The 17,623-nt window shown below is 40.2% G+C and overlaps 1 pseudogene; it reads left to right on the top strand.

The window, feature by feature from the left end:
* The first annotated feature begins 14,848 nt into the window (after nt 1-14,848).
* Nucleotides 14,849-14,924, top strand: LOC132002404 (U2 spliceosomal RNA; annotated as a pseudogene).
* The last annotated feature ends 2,699 nt before the right edge of the window (nt 14,925-17,623 follow it).

The following is a 17,623-nucleotide window of genomic DNA, read 5'->3' as shown; positions in this document are numbered from 1 at the left end:
AAATTCACCCTGGCGAGCTCAACCAAAAAGGGGATTTATCGCAAAGCTACAGGGTAGCTCCCAGAATTCAAAGAGTAGCTTAAGACTGGATGCAGAAGGGGCAAAAGTAAAGGTTCCTCCAGGGATCAAGGTGGCGGCAGCAAATTGATATCCTGACAGGGCATCATCTAAATCATCTCCAGCTACTTTTCCATCCAGGTACCATTCTGCCATGGTTTAGTGTCTCAAGCGAAAAACTGATTGGCCCACACCAGGTCACACATCACTGGTGGGCTGGAGCAAGTGACAGCATGGAGGAAGGATTGGAAGTCCCCTCGACTGACTATTTCACCAACACCACACCCAGCGTGGCGGAAGGAATTCCAAATGCCATCGGGGAACTAACTGTTAGCTACAGAAAAGGGCAATGGTGCTTAGTAGAGAAAGGAGAGAGAGAGAGAGAGGGGGGGGGGGGGGAGAAGAAGAAAAAGGGAAGAAGGGAGGAGAGAAGGAGGAAAGGAAAAGGGAGGAAGGAAGGAAGGAAGAAAAGAGGGAAGGAGAGACAGAACAAGAGAGTGGAGAGAAGAGAAGGGAAAAAAACGCTCTGCCGTACTAGAGTCCTTATTCCTGCAGATCACCTCCCTACATTTTTTCCCACTTCTGTAGCATAGAGATAGTCATAGTACCAACCTTCCCAAGTATTGTAGCATTAAATGAGATCCTATCTGGCATGTAGTAAGAATTCCATAAATGGTAGCTTTATATTAGTTATTATAGTTATTAGTTATTATTAATTATCTCTACCACAGGAAGTTCAAGCCATCAGTGAGCAAAGCCTTGGAGGAGGAGGGGGTAGGGGAAGGCATGTGAAAGGCCAACACTCGGAGCATTGGCACTGAGGCAGGAATGCACCCAGCTTGTGCAGAGATCTAGGAAGATGGTCATCCAGTGGCTAGGCAGGGATGATCGGGGGCCAGAATCCTTTGCCCTTCAAAGTGATGGATGCTGTTGAGTATTTTTGGCTCCATTTAAATCCTCTGGGCGATCTTAGGGGCTTCCAGAACCATCAGGCCACGCCTGATGAAAACACAAGCTGAATCAGCTTTTGCCTAAAATGGCTCCAGGGCATCACAGTCAAGAGAAGGAGCTTGGGAGTCAAAGTTGAGCTTGAATCCCAGCTCCATCTCTAAATGGGTGCCCATCCTCAGGGAAATCTCCTAGTGCCCCTCATCTTCAGTTACCTCAACTGTCAAATGGAAAAGTAAGAGTGCTTTTCCCATTGGTTATTGTGACAAGTAACGCAGATGTGACATTAGCTGTAATGACTAGATCATCTCTCATTATTCAGAAGCTAGGAACCCTCGGAACAGAGCAGGGACAGAAGAATAACAAACAGATCTAACACCCATGTCTGGAAACTCCAAGTGCCACTGAATTTGCTACACTTCCTTTGCCCTGAGATATTGTGATTCTTCACTTTAATTTGCCTTCATGTGCGGGGCACTGGGGATTCGAGGAGGAGCAAGACATACTCTTTGCCATCACATAGCTCTTTCAGAGTAGCAGGTAAATGAAAAATTAGAAAGGCATGCTAAGTATTCAGACAGAAATGAAGGGAAATCCAGAGAAGGAGCAAAACTCAGACCCAATTTGAGAAGCTCCACCACAGGAAATGAGTACTGAGCTGAGTGTCAAAGGAAGGCAGGAGAGGTGAAGGCTAGGCCATGGAGAAGTGAAACAACATGGCGTCTAGGGAATCACAAGTAGCTAAACATTGCGTCAAGTGCAAAGCACGGCACCCGGAGCTGGGGGAGATGGGATGTGTCATTCCTGAAGACACTTTTATTTCACCAAGACATCTGTTCCTGCTCATGTCCGGCTCAAGTCTCTCATTACCTCCCCTCCACTCAGTACACTCAGTGACCTGCTTGGCGGTGTTTGAACACAGCATGTATCTTCCCACCACATGGCCTTGGCCTTTGCAGTTTGCTCCTTCTTCCCACAAATTTGTCTGTCTGGCTCCTTCTCACCGAGGTCAAAGTTCAAATGCCATCTCCTAAGAAATAACCCCTGCTGTTCATTCTCTTTCCACCAGTCACTTGAGTTTTTTATATTGGTTTTTTTATACTTTCTTATTCCTATATAAAACTGCTTGTTTGTTTGTTTGATGTCTGACCTCCCCCATATCCCTAGAATGAATGTTCCATGAGCTATTTGACCTATTTTAGGTATAACCCCTAAATCAGAATTCAGTACATTGGAAACATTTGTCAAACATTCGTTGTGCCTGACAAATGCCATTGCAAGGAACCTCAAGTAGGGGTGAAGAATTCAGACCCCAACTTTGAAAGTGTCCTATTTAAATCCCTCTCTACCATTCACAGATGTGTGACCTTAGACGCGTCATTTAACCTCTCTACGGCCTAGTTTCCTTTCCGCAAATGGAGATAATTACTGCATCTACTTCACAGAAGTGTAATGAAGACCATGTAAAAGGCTTAGAGTAGTGCCTGAAACATAGTAAATGCTCAATAAAGTTTAAGCATGTGGTTTTTTAAAAAGATTTTATTTATTTATTTGACAGAGAGAGAGACAGGGAGAGAGAGAACACAAGCATTGATCCTAGGACCCTTGAATCATGACCTGAGCTGAAGGCAGACGCTTAATAACTAAGCCAAACAGGCGCCCCTAAGCATGTGTTTTATATGAAAAGCCAATGAAGGCACTATTATCAAAAAGAAATAGGAAACCATCTGCTCCTCCAAAATAACAGCTAACTTCTCTGTATAGACTTAAGTTACTTCAAGTAATCAAGGGATCCATCATCCAAGGTAACAGCAGAACAATGGGAAGAGATACTCAGGTCCTTAAAACGGAAGAAACTCAGGAGTGACAAAGCATGGGAGGAAAGATACTTAACAGGGTGCTGTCTAACCACGAAAGTGGGATAGCGCTCCTTCAGGTCTGCATCTGAGTTTTCAGCAAGGGTTTTAATGCAGAGGTGAAGACTCAGGCCAGGTGAAAAGGTCCCAGGGGACTGACATCCCAGATACATCCAACGAGCAGGTGCACGCCTGATCTCTGCAGCCCCTGCACCGTCCATTAAAGCACCTTCCTTCTGCTACACCACCACACGTTCCCCAGGTCTGTCACGCTTGGCTTCTGCCTAAGTCTGAACCAAATGATGCCAATCACAGTCCCACGCTGCCTGGCAATCCTTTCCGTACAGCTGACCTGAAGGAAACCTCCAGCAGAGTACAGGTGTTATCAGAGTCGACCCAGCTCTCGATCTGTTATGTTCTTAGATGCCAATTACTTGCAACCCAGAGTCCGTTTTGACCAGGGGGAAAGAAGGGATATTTGAGGTAAGAACCCTGAAATAAATAAACCTCCAACGAAGCAAGCTGTCCTGCTAGGAACTGTGTCCCTACTCTGGTACAACAGCTTACACAGACTGCCAACCAGCCAGCCTCTTCTACACACAAACATAGGCATATACATAATAACAGTGAGTTTCTGATGTGCATTTCTCTGCCAGCAAGTGTATTATTGAAAAAATAGAGATTTGGGTTGCAGTGAAACGAGAAAGGGGGAGGCATCCCCATCAGCCAGCTACGTTTTCATCGCTGGTATCAGCGGCTCTGTTCCATCCTAAAAGGGAACTGCTCTCTTCCCCCATCATCATGTCATTTTTATTATGCCAACAAATGATAAGGCAAAAACCCATCATCACAAACCAACCTGTGAAAAACCAACTAACAATATGAAGTCGAAAATGAAGAAGAAAGTCTTGCATTTCCTTTTACCTGTAGGGGGAAAAATGATGAAGCCCAAGGCAAGCCCCCATCACCATTCAGCAGTCCATCTTACTTTAAAATATACAGCACACAGGCTGAACAGGAAGATTTCTGCTATGCACGGCAATTGTTCCATTTTCTGTATTTCGTAACCTGCAATTTTGAAGCCATGCTTGGTACACACGCTTGTAAAATAGTCATATCAGATAAAAGCAGAGGGATGCTAAACTATTGGAAAATAAATCAAATTCTCAGCAAGCAGTTATATCCATCATGTTGCAGCAAGCACACGTATAGTTTAAGCTCTGCGCGCACAGTCTATCCATTGTAATGATTTGGGGTCAGGATCCTGCCACATGCATTTAGCATTCACTAAGAAGTAAGCCCGGGAGTGTAGCAGGAGAGAGTACAGAGCGGTAGCTCATGGTCCTGGAAGTTGCCCTCGGTGCATGGTGCATTCATTTTGAGTACAGCCATTGTATCTAAGTAACAAAGCAGAGAAGAATTAACGCATGCATAGAACTTGACCATTTACAAGGTGCTTACATGATGAGCATTATCTCACTTGATCCTTGAAAGAACCTTAGGAGACAAATGGAAAAAAGCACGCATGTGTTAGAACAGCCAAAGACATTTGGGAACACTTATAAAACGTTGAGAAAAAATTCTGAAAACCCATCCACAGCCACTCCCCTCCAAACTTGCGGGGGAGGTGTGGGAAGGCTGTTTCAGCAACATCTTATCCTGGATCCAACAGATTCACGTTCAACTATAGTGAATCTTCCATGGCTTTGGCTTCTTTTCTTGTAATACAAATAGCTAGTTTATTAAATTAATTAAATAAGGCTACTTTATTAGACAATCACATAAAACTCTGTGATGCCTCATTTAAGCATGAAATACGTAAGTTATCCAGAGAGAGGAACCAAAGCTTAGAAAAAGCATTAAACAAAAGAACTGTCCATCCCAGTGTCCCTATTACAGGGCCCTAAAAACAATTTCATAATGTTCTTTTTTCTTTTAAAGATTTTATTTATTTATTTGACAGAGAGAGATAGATCACAAGCAGGCAGAGAGGCAGGCAGAGAGAGGTGTAAGCAGGCTCCCTCCCGAGCAGAGAGCCTGATGCTAGGCTCAATCCCAGGACCCTGAGATTATGACCTGAGCCAAAAGCAGAGGCTTAACTCACTGAGCCATCCAGGCACCCTTATTTCATAATGTTCTAATGTAAAAAAGAGAGAAATCAAAAAGCCAAGGGTTTTACATGGAAAAACAAACAAATAAACATAAAGCTTCAAATTCCAAACATAAATATCACAGTAAAGCCTCATAACCTCATCTAACCCTAAGTATTGCTCAAAGGTTCCATCTCTAAATACCATCAGATTGCAAGTTAGGGCTTCAACATATCAAGGCATGGGGTGGGGGGAAGGAGAAATGATTCAGTCCATAGCAGCCCTATTTCTAATCCTTGATGTACATTCTCTTCAGGACCTTCAAGGCTCAATGAGAATTCGTTTATGGATTCCTATCACATCCCATCTCTTCAATTTATATTATGAAGCCAAAGAGTTGACCTGAGCATAGCTGAGGTCATGTAAGAATAATGTTACTAGTACACTTATATAAAACAATCGAAAAACAAAAGCTGATGTATTAAAGAACCCACATAATGAACCCTTTTAATGATCCTGAAAACCCTTTTCAGGTGCTGTTCTGAAGTTTTAAAAATTCCCTGTTAATTAAAATCCTTTTCCCCAACATACAGCAATTAATGTAAATAAATACTGATTTCTTTTTCAATTTTTACATTTTTACATTTTACATTTTTAGTTTTATTTGCTATTTAAGTAATTGTGTCCTTCTCTACTTTTCAATATAAATGTACAGTATTTCAGGTGCATTACAGATGAACATAGTTATATGGCAAACTCTCCATATGTATGATATTTCTTTGGGAAAAGAGCTTTCTAAGAACAAAATAAACATCTAAAAAAATAAATAAATTTAGAAAGAAGGAATAATCTATGAGTTGGAGACTATCCTGTAGAAGACATCACATTTACCAATATAATATATAAGACTTGAGGCAATGGGGCATCTTGGTGGCTCAGTCAGTTGAGCATCTGACTCTTGATTTTGGCTCAGGCATGATGTCAGGGTTGTGGGATCAAGTCCCCCACCAGGCTCTGAACTCAGCAAGGAGTCTGCTTGGGATTCCTCTCTTTCTACCCCTGCCCCTACTCATACTTGTACACTCGCTCTCATAAAAATAAGTAAATAAAATCTTAAAAAAAAGATTCGAGGCAATACAATAAAATTTAGAAAATGTATTTTCATATTTCATGAAAGGGAGGGAAACATAGCCAAGAATCCGGTGACAGCAAGTACCAATGAATAATTATTGACTCTCTATGAAGCTGATTATAAATACCAGGGTTGCCAAATATGAATTGAAGAATAAATCCGTCCAATTTATTAGTAAAGTAGACACTTGCTCAAAACAACTTAAAAAAAAAAAAAAGGTGTTCTAGGAACCAGTACTATTTCTGTGCATTTAGAACCAAAAAGGGCAATCAAAATGAAATCAACCAGAAAGATCTAGAGATGACCTTCCTCTAAAGAGTAGATGTGGTCTGCTTGAAATCCCTCAGTTCTCAGGCTGAAACTGTAAGGCAATTCCAAGGACTCCCACTCAGTCTCTTATAGTTCTGGAGCATAACTTCCCCTGCCCAGAGTTAGCCAAGATATGTCATGCACCCACCTGTCACATTAAGAAATTAAAGGACACATCAGGTCCTGCTGAAAAGGATGTTCAAAAAAATCTAATACTGTTTCCCACACCCTACTCCTTCCAACCCCATCTTTGAGTTCTAAAAAAACACAAGTAGATCTAAGATCATCTTTGGTTTAAGTGCCCACCACTGATGAACAAATGACACATGACCTAAATGATCGCTGCTCCCCATGTCTTCTATTTCTACAAATTCAACTCCAGCCTCTACAGAGAAGCAGACCCAGGGTATGGTCACCATGTAATGAATCTTTCCAGGATCCTGATGAATTTTTATCCCCCATTTTGAAATCATCTTTCCCAAAACCCTCACCCATAAATGAAACAAGGTCACTGAACTGGGAGGAAAGCAAGTTGAAAGAAAAACTCTATGATACAGGATAAATTGGAGATCCCTAAACTCGACCATTTGAAAGCACTGTCCCACTGGGATAGCTGCACTCCACCTTCCAGGAACTTTTGATCCAGTATTTAGGAGGGTAGGAGTCACTTATCATGGCCCTTTTTAAAAAGACATCGGGGATGGCAATGTTTGTGACATTAATAAGGTAGTTTATATAGCAATTTCAGTCCAAGGAGCTCTAGGATCATATTATAAGTCTTGGGGTTTTAGAATTTGGAGATTAAATGTATCCTCTTTATAGGTTTTTATTCAAATGTTAAGTATTATGCCTACACACTTAAAAATGTGCCATGGAAGTTATGTTAAAACTTTCAGTAAATATCCGTACTGGAAGGAAAAATCTGTTCTCCAAGAAATTAATGACTAAAACTTAGTAGAGACTTAATAAATACATCTCAGATAAATGAATGAAGTGTTATTCAAAGGGCATTAATTTGCTCTAAACCTAATGCTGTGTCCATGCACATTATCCCATCAGTCAAGTATTGCTCTTGTTCTATGAACAAGGAAAGAGTGACTTGCCCAAGGACACACAGCTGATAAGCGGTAACACTGGACCTTGGAGAAGACACCATGTGTGATTGGAAATCAACATGGGGCCAGTGTCCCCGAACCTAGCTTCTCACTCTGGCCATGTCTCCAATAATCTGTGACCTTTTGTATGGGGTCTTAACTCATCTTGTCCTCAGTTTCCCTAGATGAGGTTCTCAAATACTAAGATTCCATGAATGCATTCCCTCCAGCACCTGCATTCCAGTTAAAGAGCCTTTCAGACGAGTGGCGGGATGAAACCCTCCCAGATGCGATGAAACCACATAGTTCTTCTGTGTTGCAACACTCACGTGTTAGTCATGCCTTGAGTGCACTACCTTCATTTTCTAATCCATGCAAGTGCTTAATTTGTTGTATGTAATTTGTTCCCTTTCAAGTTAATACCCCTGTATTATAAAAATCAATAAACACACATTGAAAATAATTACAAAGATATAAACCTCTTACTTTGCAAAAATACGTGGTAACGCATGCATTTTTCTACTCAGCAACATTTACTATGTGTTAAAATGATGCTCTGTGCAATCTTAGGCAGAAGAAAATGTTTCCTAGGGAAATTTCAAACATCTACACAAAAAAAGAGAATACACATAATCAACATAACGATCTCAAGAATGGAATCCACAGAAATGAAATCGCCTCCTTTGGTTCTTCGGGGAGAATAGCTAGTTAAAGATAAAAATCGATGCTAGGGAGACGGTGGCTTCACTAGACAGCATCAACTTACTGCTGTTCCATGGGTACGTTTGTTTATGGCTTCGCTACAAAAGCGTTGTGGGATCAATGAAGTTGTTGGAGGGCCCTGGATTTCTGACTCTGTAGCACTCGAGTGCCAACCCAATGCGGGCTGGTGAGGCAGGCAGCTGGGCAACGCAGGCCCACACGGTGGAAGCTTGTTTCCTGGGCTGTAGCCACTGCACCCCAGGAAGCCTTAAAGCCAGACTCCAGTGGATTCAGCATTACACGGAGTGTGCTTCGTAAGACACTCATTCAGGTCAATTAAATGTGAGGAATATTGCATCTCTTTTCCCTTTTTGAAGAGTTAGGAGGCACATTAGCATATTAAAGTCTCTAAGAAGTCCTTTGTAAAGACATATACTTAAATTGGTTCGGGTCACAATCTCCAAATTTCTTTGCCCCTAGGAGCCCTGCCACCCTGATACATATTAAGACCTCCCAGAGCATCCCAGGGAACACACTCTCTGTAGCCAGGTCTCGAGCTGCTGATTCTCTGACAAGACTGAACAAGAGAGGGAAGAGGGACCCCGTTTGTAAATCACGTACTGTGGACCCAGCTTTCCTCTCTGGACTTTCCATACTCAATTTCACTTGATCCTCACAACAGTCCTTTGAAATAGCATCTTATCCCCGCCTGACAAATAAGGGAACTGAAAATTATATGTAAGATTGGCTAAGAAAGATGCTCACAAAGAAGTTTTAAAAATCAAGATTAAACAAATACATTAAGACGGAGAGAGAGAGAGAAAGATGGAGAGGAGCAGAGGGGCAGAGGGAGGGAGGAGAGAGAATCTTTGTTTTTACTTTTTTATTTAAATTCAATTAATTAACATATAGTGTATTAGCAGTTCAGGTGGAGGTCAGATTCATCAGTCTTATATATAGAACACTTAGTCCTCATTACATCACATGCCCTCCTTAATGCCCATCACCCAGTTACCCCACCCCCCACCTCCCTCCCCTCCAGCAACCCTCAGTCTATTTCCTATGATTAAGAGTCTCTTATGGTTTGTCTACCGAGGAGAGAGAATATTAAGCAGGCTCCACACCCAGCATGGAGCCCAACATGGGGCTCCATCTCAAACCCAACATGGGGCTCCATCTCACAACCCTGAGCCGAAATCAAGAGTCAGATGCTTAACTGATTGAACCACCCAGGCGCCCCCAAAATATATATTTTACATGTGTACATTTATTCATTATACGTAGTGTAAATTGTTAACTGGCAGCCTATAGGGTTGTTTTGTTTTGTTTTGTTTTTTACTCCAAAAAATGTTAGCTACCAGCGTTTAAAATCCAGAAGATCTCAAATTTAAGGAAAAAAAATCAGAACTTTTAGCAATGAAAGGCTACTTCCTCTGCATAATGTTCTGTTGATGTAAAGTAGTAGCTGTCCCTTTGGGTAAAGCCCACCAAATCCCCAAATCCCACCAGCTGACTTGCCTCACGTATGTGAGCTGTGTCATCCTTCCAGACATTCAAGCATGTGATGTCTGGTCTAGAATGATATATACCAAAATGCTCTGTAATAAAGAGTACTGTGTTTCGTCCTAGGTTACAACCAATCAGAACATCTCTAACCCTCTCAAAACTCATATTCCAGCAGGAAAGACAGGAATTTCATAATTGTTTGGAAAGTATTGAAAGATAAGAAAACCAAGAGGGACCTTGGGAGCTCAAGATAGGAGCACACAGAGGGAGTGATTTTTTTTAAGGATTTTTTTTTTATTTTTTAAAGATTTTATTTATTTATTTGACAGAGAGATATACAGCTAGAGAGGAAACACAAGCCGGGGCAGTGGGAAAAGGAGAAGCAGGCCTCCCGCTGAGCAGGGAACCCGAGGTGGGTCTCAATCCCAAGACGCTGGGATCATGACCTGGGCTGAAGGCAGATACTTAACAGCTGAGCCACCAGGTGCCCTGAGGAAGTGGTTTTTAAGCAAAGAACCGAAAGCTCAATAGGCAGTGTCCAGGAAAACAAATAGGTAGAGAGTATCACAGTACATCCCCATCTGTAAGCACCTATTACCCACAACTTCTATGAGCTCTTAATAGGGTGGGGAGATAAGACAACCCAGCCATCAAAAAGACACACAGGATGTTGATGATTGGTGTCAGGTTTAAGGATTAATTAAGAGCTAGGTCCTGAGGCAAGGAGGTTTTCTTTCATAACAAAGTGACCAGCAAGAAGGCTGAGAAAAGAATACGATATGGTCCTAAGAGCAGAGTGTCCCCAAATGCATTCCAGACCCATCCCCATCATGCACTGGATCCCTGTATACAAGCCCCACGTTCACAAGGAGCCCCCAGACTCAACTTGCACAGAACTGTGTTAAGTGAGCATATACCAGGGAGGTCAAACGGCTGTGGGAACAAGCAGACCAGGGAGTGAGCTATGTCAGCAAGGGATACATCTGTCCCATTGCACTCCTGAAAAGTTGAATCCTCAGACTGTACAGTCTTACCAGGACTTATCTTCCCAGCCAAAAATAAGGTTTGGGTTTTATGACCACTTAAATGTTTCAGGAAATATGTCCATCAATTTAAATGTATATAATATACACATATATGTAATTTTATTTATGTATTTATATATCTATTCAAATGATTATATATTTATATATGTTCACACTTAATTTGATTTAATTACAAAATAAGTGATTAGTACTCCATTTTACAGAAGACATAACTGAGGCTCACTGGTTATACCTTTTACTGAATGTTACACAGCAGTAGTAGTAAGTAGAAGAGCCAGGGCTGAGCCTAGACACTCCAACTCCAAAGCTTGCACCCTAAGTCAGGGTTTTGCAAACTATAGGTTAAGATCCATTACTGGGTCATAACATCTACTTAGAGGCTCGCAGTAAGTGTTTTTAAGTGAAATAAAAAGCTGCCATGCTTCACACGTAGTTAACAGTATTATTCCATGAAGTTTTTGTTTCTGACTGATGTGTCTACTAGTCCTAATGTAAAATTATTTCCTACTCTGTATCATGGTTGAAAGACTTTTAAAGCCGTTGTCCTAAGATCATATGAAGACACATAAAAAGCAAATCACATCCACTCTTATATTTTGTAATTGACCCTTTTGGAAAGGATAAAATTACATGAAATGAGGTCTGCTCTGCAAAATTAGTGGATTTATGATCACTTAGTAGAAGAGGGGTTGAAGATAAAGATTTAAGAATTAATTATTTGAAATGGTAGGCTATGGCATGCTGACAAACACCCAGCTTAAAAATCACAAAGGTTTACTTTTCAAAATCATGACTTGTGCCGGTGTTCTGTGTCATATTTGCTAGGACACTTGGCAGAGGACGCCTGTGCTTCAGAAAGTATTTTCACAATCCCTTTGTCACTGAGGAGGAAATGTGGAGAATAATGCATTGTCTCTTAAGCCTCCATACTGAAGTTACACATGTCACTTCTTGGGCTTTATCAGCGAAGCAAGCCACGTGGTCATATCTAATTTCAAAAAAGCAGCAAGTACATCCTACCATAATGTGTCTGGGAAGCAGAAACCCAAAACATTGGATGACCAGCACTGATGACTGCCACAGGAGTCACTGTCATGTAGACATGTAGACAATAGTTGAAACTATGAAAATGAATGAGATCTTCTACTCCCAAGAAGGGAAGAATTACAAAATAAAATTTAATAATATCACCCCTAGACTCTTACTTCCAAAGACCCTACTGGTAGCTTAAGTTCAAGATGTCCTAAATCAAACTCAATATCCTCCCTACAGACTGAATTCCTTTTACTGGTACCTACATTTTGATTAATATCATCACCATTCACTTGGTTGCCCAAGTGAGTCATCTTGGAGTCATCTTCAACACCTGCTTTGCCTTCACTGGCATAGTGAAATCAATCACAGTCCTACCTCCAATAAATATGTCACAAATCCACCTTTACTTCTCTATTCCCTCTCTGCTGCTTTGATGCCAGTCCCCATCATCTCAACCAAGCCTAGCTATCTGAATAAGGCTATGTTTCTTTTATATAATATCAAATTTGGATATCTGTCTTTTTAAAACTGACTTGTTCTTATGCCATATAGAGTTTCTATAATTTTCCTTATTTTTCTTTTTGGAATTTTGCAAATACCTTTTCTTGAAAACTCCCCCTATTGTGGAAAACTCCAGGTATGGATATGTTTACAGAAGAAGAAAACATTTAGAGGAAACTTAAGAAAAACAGGGAAAGAGGAACAAGAGCCAGGGATAGATAGATAGATAGATAGATAGATAGATATAGAGATACCTTATCTCAAAAGAAAGTCACCTTTTAAAGTTCTTCTCCCTGCCTTTAACTTGGAGGGTTTATAGTTTTAAAGAAGGAAGCTGATTCCTTGTGGAGAATATTCTATCATGTTCCAGGAGTTAAAATGGTGAGACTGAGGAAAAGCTCCAAGGAAGTTAAAAAAAAAAAAAAAAAACACAGAAAGATAAGGAGTAAACTTTGGGATGTGCATATGCTGATGGGTGAAAAGTGAAAAGCAAGCAAAGTCAGAAAAAGAGGAAAGAAATGGACAGAAGGGTGGGAGAAGCAGGGCGATGAAATGTGTACCAATAGAAGCATAATCAACCGCTAAATGCAGATGCAGTCCAGAAGGAAGACAACCGCAAGAGCTTTTGATTCGGTCATTGGGTGGTTGGCTCCTTGGAGTCAACAGTTGCAGCTGGAGCGTGAAGAGGGGAGCTAGAATGCAGGCTGCAAGAAGTAAGGGGATGTCCTGTGGTGGCAAAGGTAGCACACTCCACCAAAAAGTTTCCTGGTGAGGTCCGAAAGAAAGACAGCTCCATGAGACAATGAGATGAAAGAAGGGTATTGTCCAAGGCAAGGAAGACATGAACATTATGATTTTTTTTAACCAAAGGGAAACAGAGAAGAGGGTGAGATTGAAAATAGTAGAGAGAAAAGGTACCTATTGGAAAAATAATCCTTTCCTCTAGTCCACCCAGCCACTCATAACCCATTGGTAGAATAAGAGCTAAGGAGAAGTAACATAGTATTTTCATCATTTCATTTCTTTTCTGCCATAGCCATTTAAATTGCCCATTACTACACATAAAATTTTTTATATAATAACTTTTTTAAAAAGGCTTAAAAAAATATTTCTTGATAAGAAATCTTCTAAGAGGTATTTTTGGTAAGGTTTTAAAGCCAGCCTCTCTCCTCCCCTCAAAAAACCTGTTTTATGATATACCGATATGGTATGAAATAATAATATTATTAGCTAGCATTTATTTCATCCTATCGTTCTTCAAAACTCTTATTAATTCCCAACACAAACTTATGAAGTGGTTACCATGTCCATTTCCTGAATGAGAAAACTGAGGTCATAGTGACTTCCTAGGGTCATATTTACTCCACTAGGGTCTAGGGTTTTCATCCACTGTGGTATAATGACTAAGTTAGCAATTCATCATCATACAGAAGAGCTAACAAAAACTTTGGAATTTTACTGGCTTCAAAATATTTTAAAAAGATCAAGAAGAGGGTATAGAGTTTCTTTTCTTAGACACTAAGTTGAGAATCAAATAGTAGTTACAATATTTGTATTCATCTTCCACAAGCAACTGATGAGATTCTCTACAATTTCATCAACACGGTGTATCATCAAACATAAGGAATTTTGCCAGTCTGAAAGGTTAAAAAATGTCATCTCAGAGCAGATTTAATTTGCATTTTTTGTGTGCAAAGTCTAGGATATTTTTATATGTTGAAGAGCTATTGGGATTTCTTTTTTTTTTGTAGTCTACATATATCCTTTTTCCATTTTTGACTATATCATTGTCTGTTTCTTATCCATTTCTTCCTTGTTGTATATATTAGAGTGATTAACCCTTTAGAAGTTGAAAAATTTTGCAATTAATATGTCTTTTGACTTTGATTATGGTGTTTTATACATGCAAAAGTTTTTTTTAACATAGTTGAATTCTTCATGCTTTTCTTTTAGATTTTATCTTATTGTCGGAAAGATTTTTCCATTCTAAGGACTTAAAGGAATTTCCTTTGCCCTTGTGTTTTCTTCCAGTACTGTCAACACTTCCTTTCTTACCTGAAATATTTGATCCATTTGGAATGTATTCTACTATAATGGTTTAGGAGATATAAATTTTTTTCCAGATTTTTCACATTAGAGTTTGAAACATTAATTTTAGAATAATCTACTTTCACCATGTACTAAATTCCCATATACATTGAGATCTATTTTTGTGGATATCTGGCTATGTGGTGACTCTCTGCTTTGTTTCATTAATCTATTTCTACTCATTTACCTACCACACTGCTTCATCTACTTAAGCTTTAAAAGATGGGTTGATACACGGTATCACCTGATACATTTCCTTCCCAACACCACCACCATTGTTCTTCCTTTCAGAGTTTTGTTGGCTACTCTTAATTTTCAGGGTGAACTTTGAAATTGAATGATTTGTTTCAAAAATCAAATTATTAGTTTGATTAGAGTTAACTTAGGGGGGAAATGACATCTTTATGATGTTAAGTATTTCTATCAACCTGTTTTCGAAGTTGTTTCGATTTTCTAAGGAGTGTTTTAAAGTGTGTTATTATCTATCGCTTCTCGGCCTTTTGGCTAAGATCAAGTGTAAAGTGTGTTATTATATTTATTGTCATTCAAATAGACCATTTTAACGTGGATTCTTAGGTATTTAGTATTATGAGTTGCTACTATATGGGGTATTTTTTCGATCCTCTGTCCTGTTTGTATATGAAAGCTATTAATTTCTTTGTACTAAGTTTGTTCCCACTAATTGCTGAATTCTCAATTTGTAGCATTTTTTCCAACTAATTCTGTTGGAAATTCCAGGTAAAAGATTATAAATTATCTGCAAATAATGTTAGTTTTATTTCCTTCTTTTCAGGTACTTGCTTTGGCTAGTACTTCTCAAGGAATGTTAATATTAGCAATAGCAGATATCCTTGACTTTTTCTTCTCTTTAAAAGGAATGCCTCTGCTGTTTGCCATTCAGCTTGATTCTGGCATTTCCACTGAGCCAAATGTATTTTACCATATTAAGGAAATATTAGTCTATTCTTATATTATTAACTGCTTTATTAGATCAAAATTTGAATCCTTCAACACTGTGACAGACTTAAACATGAGCACAATTGATACTTTTTCCTCTAGAGAAGTGGTGTCTCTGCCTCTTGTCTTGAGTCTGGGTGGACCTGGGCTACATTAGCCCATAGACTACAGTGGAAGTGATGCTACGTGACTCCAGGGCCAGCTCAGCATGGGCCATGCAGCTTTCTCCTTGTTTCTGGGAACACTTGCTCTTGGACTGCCAGTGTAAGAAGTCTGGTATCCCGAAGCCATCATGCCATGAGGAAGCTCGGGCAACATGAGATATCACACCTTGGAACTCTGGTCAAGTCCCAGCTGAACTCAGCCTTAGGTCATCTCAGCCCATGAGCCAACCATGCAAGTGAAGAATCTCCCAGATATTTCCAGTCTCCAGTCATTCAGATGAGGCCCCAGGTATTGTGCAGCAGAGAAAAGTCGCCTCTGCTGTTTTCTTACTCTCTCTCTCTCTCTCTCTTTTTGTCCTCCTCCTCGTTTCTCTCTCCCCTCTACCACCCAGTGGTATGTTATTATTTTTCTGTTTGTCATCTTTGTACTGCTAAAAAAGCATTTCACATTTACTACTTTCTCTCTCAGCTTTAAATAAAATAATTTGTCAGTTATTACCTATGAGGACTCAGCAAAGTTATTCTGCATTTCAGCTCATCTTTCATGTTTTTCAGTGACTTCCCACCTCCCTTCTGTATTCTTCTATTTCTGCTTTGTGGTCTTCTTGCATCAAGGTAATTGCTTCATTGAGTATATTTTTATTTTAATTCATGAAAAATTGTTAGGACAAGATTTTTATCTACTTAGGAGTGCTCTCTATCTGCTGGTTAGTTTTGTTGCTTGTTCCCACATGTTTTCATTATAGGATCTTTCTATCCATGCCTTTTCCTTTGTAACTTCTCATCAGTGAACGAGTTACAGTTTCCCAAGTCAGCTATTTTCCAGAGGTTCTTTTCCTGGGGTGGGGCCACAGTGGGCTTCCAGACTTCATTGTCCTTCCCTGCTGCCCTAGAATTAGGTCTTTCTCTGCAAATACAGCTCCTCTTTGGCTCCTTTGTTCAGCCCTTTACTGTATCTGTCAGAGCCAGCTCAGGAGAGGACAAATTCCACGCCAGCCCTGCTAACCTGGATTCCTCAACAATTCTGTTAACTTTAGCACTTCTTCAAGGGAGCCCTTCGCCTTCAGGAAGAATATTCTTGCTGGCACCCCCTACATCCCACCATCCCCAGGATGTCTCGCCGCCATCTGTGATGCTTCTTTTTGTTTCCTCCTCTACAGCTACTACACGGTTTCAGCTTCTCTTGGCAGCTCTCACAGGTGTTGCAGTCTGTAGCTTATATTTGTCTCCTGGTTGGGTTTTTTTTTTTTTCCTCTCTCTTTTCCTTTTGTATGATCCTTAAGACAAGGGGGGAAGTGCTGCCATGCACAGCCTCATGCATACCAGAATTCTGACATAATCTCGAGAAGCTTTATGCTTCCCATTTTATCATGGTTAACTTTGGTTTTGTCACTCTGGTTTTAATGAATTTACCCTCAATAAAAATAGTTCACTTTCTTCTCACCTAGTGTGTGTATAAAACTGGTTTAGTCCATCAGAGGCTTTCTTAGCTAGAATAAACCATCTCATCTGGGAAAGCATAAAAATAATGTAAAGGGAATGATAAACCCAGATGCAATAGAATTCTTCCACTCAGTCAATCTTGAAATGGAAGCAGGATTATTGCAAACCAACTTATGATGCCTTACCAGCTGCTGAATTGGAGCCCGCTTTAACTCTGCAAGATGACAGGATGAACTTATTTTCTTTCATGTAATGAAACCAGGATCTTTCATGGTCAGTAAGAGTGTGGAAGCATCTGGATTCATTGACTGCAACAGACCTTAATAGTGTGTAACTCGCTGGGGGAAAATTGTGTGTATCATATTGTCATTTTGCATCTGTTACTCTGATTAGGATCATTGTAATACATTCAAATTCATTAATGGTGGCTACTTTGGATCCCTAAATAATTAATGGAATCATAGGTGTCTCCCTGAGCAACAACCCGATGGCACTGTGTATTAGGCAATGCTGTGAGTTCTGAATAAACACTTCTGACACAGCTGCATCTGTTTCGCCAGGCACCTCCTCTCGCGCAGGCTTTCTTAGCCAAGCCTGCCAAGATGGGCAGAGCCAAGAATGGAAACCAAAGGGGAGAGGAAAGCAGACCCCGTGCCTCATCACGCTCTGAGACACAGGCTGCCAGGTCCCAACTC

The sequence above is a fragment of the Mustela nigripes genome, chromosome 14, assembly GCF_022355385.1.
Source record: "Mustela nigripes isolate SB6536 chromosome 14, MUSNIG.SB6536, whole genome shotgun sequence".
NCBI lineage: Eukaryota > Metazoa > Chordata > Mammalia > Carnivora > Mustelidae > Mustela > Mustela nigripes.
This window is presented reverse-complemented; position numbering and strand designations above follow the sequence as displayed.